Source organism: Pseudomyrmex gracilis, unplaced genomic scaffold (assembly GCF_002006095.1).
Source record: "Pseudomyrmex gracilis isolate BER0280 unplaced genomic scaffold, ASM200609v1 scaffold_70, whole genome shotgun sequence".
In the NCBI taxonomy this organism is placed as follows: domain Eukaryota; kingdom Metazoa; phylum Arthropoda; class Insecta; order Hymenoptera; family Formicidae; genus Pseudomyrmex; species Pseudomyrmex gracilis.
Genome location: NW_018020654.1, coordinates 636,141 through 643,439, shown reverse-complemented (window position 1 = coordinate 643,439; position 7,299 = coordinate 636,141). Strand labels below are relative to the sequence as shown.

Below are 7,299 nucleotides of genomic sequence, written 5' to 3'. Positions count from 1 at the left end.
TATTTATTTTCACTTGTTTTTCTGTAATATTTATTTAAATATAAAGGCACACTAATCGGGACAGGCACACTAATAGGGACAGTTACCCTATTTAAAAATAGAAGAAACGCACATTTGCGGAAATGAAGAGAAACCGCGCTCTGATATTTAAACGCGAAATCTCTCGCATATTTCCGCGTTTCGCGATCTGCGAGTCTTCTCTCTCTCTCTCTCTCTCTCTCAAAAGTTCTGCGCTCTATCTGTGAAATATTTGTCCGTTCCGAACCCTGGTTTTAGCGGCGCTAATTGCAAAATCGAATAATTGAATTTGCCTATTAAACACACGTCGACGATTTACCGAGTTCGAGTTTACCGAGGGGCCGCACCTCCCCCCGAGCACAGGCGAGCTTACTCTTTCCCTCCTCCCTTCAAACACCCAATCTTCTCCTCTCGTCCTCCCTTATCCATCCGGAAACCCGGTGACGCTGCACCTACGCGCACCTGCAAGAGCAGCACTTTCACGAGCGCGTTCTACACCTCCCGCACGTATCTATAACCACGATACGTGACGTCGGAGGAGGAATGGCGGGGATGAACGTCCTGAGGGGATGGCGGGGTAAAGCCATAAAAGTAGGGCAGTAGTGCGGTAGAGCAATCAATAGAGGGTTGGATCATGGCGAGGGTAAACGGGGAGGACGGCAGGGAAGGAGGGGGGGGGAGGGACACATGAAACCGGAGTGCAAATTTGTGTGTGGGTGAGTCGCGCGTGTGGGAGGTAAAATGCGAGAGTGAGAAGGGGGGGAGGGCAACGGAGAGAGAAACGAAGGAATTTCCTTACCTGACGAATTCATTAATCCTCATAAAGAGGATGGAAGGACGGGTCTTTGTTGAGAAGAGAATTCTGCAGACCGACGAGGGTCGGACCGGGGAATTCGCACAAAGGCATCTGGCGAAATAAGGATTTTATTTTATTTTATTTTTTTTACGGTTTTTGGTCTGCGAATATAAGCGCTGGGAAAACAGAGTTTTTCAACATTACGCGATATTATTTGGCGCGATAAAATATATGCTAGCCGTGTGTTTTTGGTCGAACGTGGTCGAGATCGTTATTCGCGAAAAAATCGCGGATCAAGTGTGAAACTAGAGAAAATTTGTAATATTTTTATTAATCAGAGAAAAAAAGAGTTTCGCGAGAGTTTCGCGAGAGAGAGAGAGTCAAATCGAAAGCGTCCACACAGCGTGCGAATACACTATTATACATAAAGAAAAGTTCGAGAAAAAGTGTATGAAGAATTGATTCTTCTTTGAACAGAGACGAATCGGTTTTTCGTCCCTCTCAACGGGGAATTTTGTTCGTCGCTTTGACTCTTAATGATTCTTTTCCTCTTACATTTTTTTTGCGAGAGCACACTAAATTATTCAGCTACTTGAATAAAATATTTCGAAGAAGTTCGAAGAAAAACGCGTATCTTTTTGTCCGATTTTTTTTTTTTTTTTGAGGACAGGAAACTCCCGAAGTTTCTGGAATAAAATCATCGCCGAGCGCGCAATAAAGTATAACGGCGGTACATTTAACCATTTAAAATAACATTTGATCGCGTTGCCCACAGCACTGGGCAACGTAAGTTTCGGTACAAACATATATCGCGTGGACATTTTGAAGCTTCGAACAGCGAAGCGATATTCGACGCGAAACGATCGGTTATTCGCGTGAGACGAAAAGTCGGGGGAAATAGAGAATTATTAAATTCAGTTACGCGATCGACATAATTGCGCACAGCTGATGGAAATGTCAAATATCAAATGTTCTCTGCGAAACAATGTATGCAGTTTGCTTGCAAATTTAATGCACAATTTTCGAGAGAATCTCATGCATAAATAAATCGTACGAGCTCCCGTTAACAAAGTTGAAAAGGGAACGCGAATTGGAACACAAACCCGCGAGAGGTTGGCGACAATTCGCAAAGAGAGAGCCCGATTGAAGGGAGAGAAAAAAAGCGTATCAACATACATTTCCGATAATTGTGGCAGCTTATTCGCCCGCGCCTTCGATCAAATCCTCTCCTTCCCTCCCCCGCATTTCTCGAGAGCCAGCGAAAAGCGTCTTTGTTGATTTTTTTCGCGGGGATTTGTCATCGGAGCATATTGGTCGTTTCTTTTGTCTAAGCTGCGAAGCTTTCGTTTTCGAATGCGCGCAAAGGAAACAAGTCGACGTCTCTTTCGGGGGAACGAGGGAGCGAATTCGAACACGGCAAAATTTTCGACACCGAAAACAAAAATCTGCTGAGAGACGATGAAAGAGACGGCTCTCTCTCTCTCTCTCTCTCGTTTTGCTTGCTCGCGCACACACGAGCGTGTCGCGTGAAATTTGATGCGAACATCACACACTTGTGCCGGTGATTCTTCTCCGACACAAGTCGACGAAAGCGTGCGTGCGTGCGTGCGTGTGAGTGCGAATGCGTGCTCGAGGAAATTTTATTACGCGTGTACACACGTTTCGATACCGGAGAGATAGAGAGGTTATGATGTACCTGCCGATATCGCGACGCGTCGCGACGAAGGAACGATCGAGGGGTAGGGAAAAAAATATAATCACCGGAGATCTCACCTCGTTTTAGTCGAATTTTCGAGAGCGAAGGAAAAAAAATCGGCGAACGAAAATCGCCGCGGAGAGAGAGACACCGTAAGTGCAAAACAATTCCAGCACCAACAGCAAAGTGTTTTTCCCTCCCCGAGTGCGGAAAAAACGAGGAATGCGATCATCGAACGTTATTTGCCACGATCCTGACTCCTCCCCGATAACGATAACGCGAAAATGCACAAAAAGCTCGCTTGAGTTACTCACCTAACTACTCCAATTACACCCACGCTTCACCATCTCAACAGTGTCTCTTCGTTCGTAACGCCTGCATTGTTGTGCTGCGCTTTTTTCACGAACTGCAAAACGACCGCTCGCGCTATCTGTCGGCGGACGAGCGAACAGAATTGCAAGATCGAGCGGAGAGAAACGAGAGATCGAAGCGATGGGGGTGTACGCACACAAGCGAGAATCGCCGTTTGTGTGCGCACACGGACGGCGGTTCTCGCTTGTGTGCGTACACCCCCACCGCTTCGATCTCTCGTTTCTCTCCGCTCGATCTTGCAATTCTGCGAGCGAAACGTGTACTCGACGAGTAAAGTCACTAGACGTAATCGGGGGCGACAATGTCCGAATGTCCCCGCAACGACACAGCGACGTATTATTTAACGAGTGCCGCGAAAAAACTTGGAAAATGAAACTCCTGGAACTTGGACTAGTGTTAATTTCCACAAATATATAAGGTAAAAACTTACACAGAAAAATTTTATAAAAAATTGTTTATTAAATATCAAGAAGTTTTAAAAATAGAAAACTTCACAATACAAAAGTTTTTGTTGCGTCGAATATAAAAGCGGAATTATATAGAAAATAAATAAATAAAACTTTGGAGAGTAGAATTTTATAAAGAACATAAAATTGTTTATTGAATATCAAGTTTTACAAATATTATCACACACTTGTTATGAATGTTTTTTCTCGGGGCGGGCTTTTTTCCTTATATTATATGTATATATCGTACAAATATAAGAATTATATATATATATATATATATTTATTATATATATATTTATATATATATTACATATTTATATATATATATATATTATATATATATAATATAATATATATATTATATTATATATAAATACTTAATCATCTCTTGTGTAAAGTGGCGAGTGTTTGTTTCTTTCAATATTTACATACACATCGATAAGCCAGTCGCGATAAATGCTATAATATATTAGGGCAATTGAAATTCCCTAATATTTCTTCCTTACGCTATTAATTATTTACGAATGATCGATTCGTTGATAGTTTTAATAATAATGAGAGTAAAAAAAAATTGTGTGTTAACGAGGATCGAGAACGCGCGTCGGCGCCTCTGCGCGTGTTTTTTTTTTCTCGCGCGCACATTCGTATTCCGATGAAACCAGCGCGCGCGCGCGTGTGTGAAGAGAACTCAAATAAATAAATGTTTAACTCTTTATATGCATTTAGATAAATATATATATATATATATGTATGTATGTACCTTACGTTACGCTAGTTATATTTCGTGGTAAAATATTTTCACAGGCCCTTTTTCGGTATAGGCCTGTTTCTCGATTACTTGTTGCGATTGTTTAATAGTCGCGAACACACACACCCACACACACACACACGCACGCACATACACACGCAATTGCGCACACACGTATTTATTACCTCATCACACAAGCTGCAAACGGTTCATATAAATTCTCTTCGCGATAAACGAGCTTTGCGATAAAACTTGAAAAACAAAAAAACAAAAAAAAAATCTACGTAAGAACATGACGTAAAATGTGTCGATATATTTTCTATATAGAAACAAAGAAAAAAAAAAATTATAAATTTATTTGTATGTTGCACGTTCAGACATATAAAATACAACGCAGTAATTCTCTTTACACGCAGTCCTAACTTACGGGACGAAAGAATACGTAGAATCTACTTGAGACAACAAACAGAATACACTCTCTTGAGAACTAAGAAATACGATGTCTCTCACCGAGTTAAAGCCGACGAGAAAAAGAATTTCTTTAATTCTTTGTATAAATTTGTATTTTGTTTTTAGGCGGTATCATCTACGTGTTTATATCACCGACAAGGGGGGAAGGGGGTGCGCGATACTTATTTCTCTCTCGATTACTTTTCAATGGACAAATGTTCTGAGAAGTCTGTTAAAAATTTGGCAACACCACTAACACACTAAGAAATATCACGTCCGTCACTTTTTTTTTTGTTTTTTTTTTTTTTTTTTTTTTTTTTTACTGGACAAATGTTCTGAGAAGTCTGTTAAAAATTTGGCAACACCACTAACACACTAAGAAATATCACGTCCGTCACTTTTTTTTTTGTTTTTTTTTTTTTTTTTTTTTTCAGTTACTTCCAAAGTTTCGTTTTTGCTGCGTCGCGATTCGTCGCTAAAGCGAGTCGTTCAAAAACTCAAGTAATATACACGTCAAAAATATTACGACGTTATGCGATAATTAACTCGTCGAGTCGACGATTATTCCCGACGAGATAAATACGATTATGATTCAGACTCCCCTACTCCACATCTCGGATTTCGTAATATTTCATTACAGTACTCGATAAAAAAAACTTTCTCTCCGTACGACGCAAACTTTGCTCTCGACGCGACGTGTATTAAAAAAACAAATTTCAGAAACTCCCAATATACATGGACTTTAATTTAACGCACATATATGTTTCTTCGTTTTACTCTCAAGCAAAAATATGAGAAAAAAAAATTGTTATTTCATATTACTTAAGTTTTAGCTCTAACTCGCACGTGTCACACATACGTATGTAACGCGCTCTTATTATAATATACAAGACTTTGTACAATACACTTTGAACGCTACGAAAATACAAAAGTATTAACACTGTCGAATACAAATTTTTTTTTTTCATTTTTTTAATAAGCATTGTGTGTTATCTCGCATTAATGTGTAATAATGATGATTTTTTTTTTTTTAATTATATATATATATATATTTGTTGTAGTCGGAGTGTTGAAAAACCAGATCCTCCTCTTGTAAACGCACGCGCGTTAAACGTCCCGTTAGTACGTAGAAGTCTTTAGCATTGGAAGGAAACGTATATGTATAAGTACTTTGACAGATATGCATTAATGAATTGGCAGTAAAGTGGCTTCTTATAAAATGTGTGGCGCTTACAGGAATATATATTATGTATATATGTTATTCTCGACGATTCCGGGTAAAAATTGAGCATTGCGTTTTGCAAGTTTATACAAAAGTTCCTCCAAGAGTTTCGCTTTTTTTTTCCCCTCCGTATCCAAGTGTAAGTAAAATACAAATCCGTGAGTGCAGAGTATGTATATATATTCAGCTAAAAATATTTCGTCTACGTGTTGTTGTATTTTGTTTATGTTTTATATACGATATATAATACTTCGACTCGCGCAAGAGAGCGATTTCGCGGGGAGAGGGTGGGGGGGAGGGAAGAGTAAAACTTGCACACTTTGTTTTCGCGAATGGACCGTGTTCTCGACAACGCAATCTTTTGTAAAATAAATATTCACTTTTTTGTTAGAAAACAAAAACGGCGACGTAGATCGGCACCACCTCGAAAGCATATTGCAAAATCCTGCAAAACCTAGGTACCAACTTTTTGTGTTTCGCGCGTGGCGCCGATCTACACGGAAAAATCGATCGTTTCGCTTCGTCGTTATTATATTACATTTATACTCCAGGCAAACTATAATAATACTCACATACTCCGCGATATATTCGATTTAATTCTAAAGTAAAATAACAATAATTCCCAAATGAGATCGTAATACTACGTAGGTGGTTTGCTTCAAAAAACACAAACAGATGTGCGCACACAGGAAAGTGGTAAATGCGAGCTGCCGTGAAACGTTGAGTAAAAAAAAATCAACTTAAAAAATATATATATACTATATATATGTGTGATCTCTTAATTTTCTTCTATAAGGCCGTTCAAAACAAATGATGAAAACGGTCTTTAAAAACGGATCGCTTGTATTGTAAAAGAAATCAATTTTTCACATAAAAATACAATATTGTAAAATAGTTTCCCTTTTTGATTAAAAAAAAAATCAAACTTCGCTGTTCTCGTAATATACATCGTTTTCTAAAAATAAATTATACAATATACATACGTCGTTATATCACATATATCACGATATCATGATATACATCGTGTTCGAGATATATATATATATATATATATACCGTAATACGCAATAAAAATAAATTTATTAATACCAAGATACTAAAAGAAGAAAAAAGAGACTTTCTCCTTGCAAAAACTCTTTCCAAAAAGAGCGCGCGCTTCCGAGTGCGAAATTATAAAAAGTCTAAAATATACACACGAACGCGCGAACTCCCACCACTTTTTTTTGTTTTAATAGATACAAAAATAGGACAAATATTGTATATTTATATTCTTTTTCCTCCGCCTTCTGTTCTGGACTATTTAAATTGGCTCGATCGAACGGCTCTCACGCGTGCTTTATTTATTTATTTTTTTGTTTTTTAAGCGTATATATGCGGCAATTAGAAACATCGACGAAGAGTGTGTCTCTATACAAACACGAATTACACACGTGTGCGAACAGACGCGGTGGAGCTTCTTTCGCGTTTTACCACACACACACACAAAGCGTAAGTGAGAGTCTTTTTTTGTTTTTCTCTGTTTCTTTAATATACAAGCGAGACCAACAC

At 38.6% G+C, this 7,299-nt stretch overlaps 1 protein-coding gene across 3 annotated transcripts in view; it reads right to left on the bottom strand.

The window, feature by feature from the left end:
* LOC109854582 (cAMP-regulated phosphoprotein 21) overlaps positions 1-2,896 on the bottom strand; it is a 35,088-nt gene extending 32,192 nt beyond the window's left edge. The window contains exon 1 of one of the 3 annotated variants that reach the window (XM_020427811.1): positions 2,825-2,896. The gene's annotated coding sequence lies outside the window, so the exon portion shown is untranslated. The remainder of the gene's footprint in view (positions 1-2,824) is intronic. The other 2 variants (XM_020427813.1, XM_020427808.1) reach the window with 2 other exon arrangements.
* Positions 2,897-7,299: the final 4,403 nt, after the last annotated feature.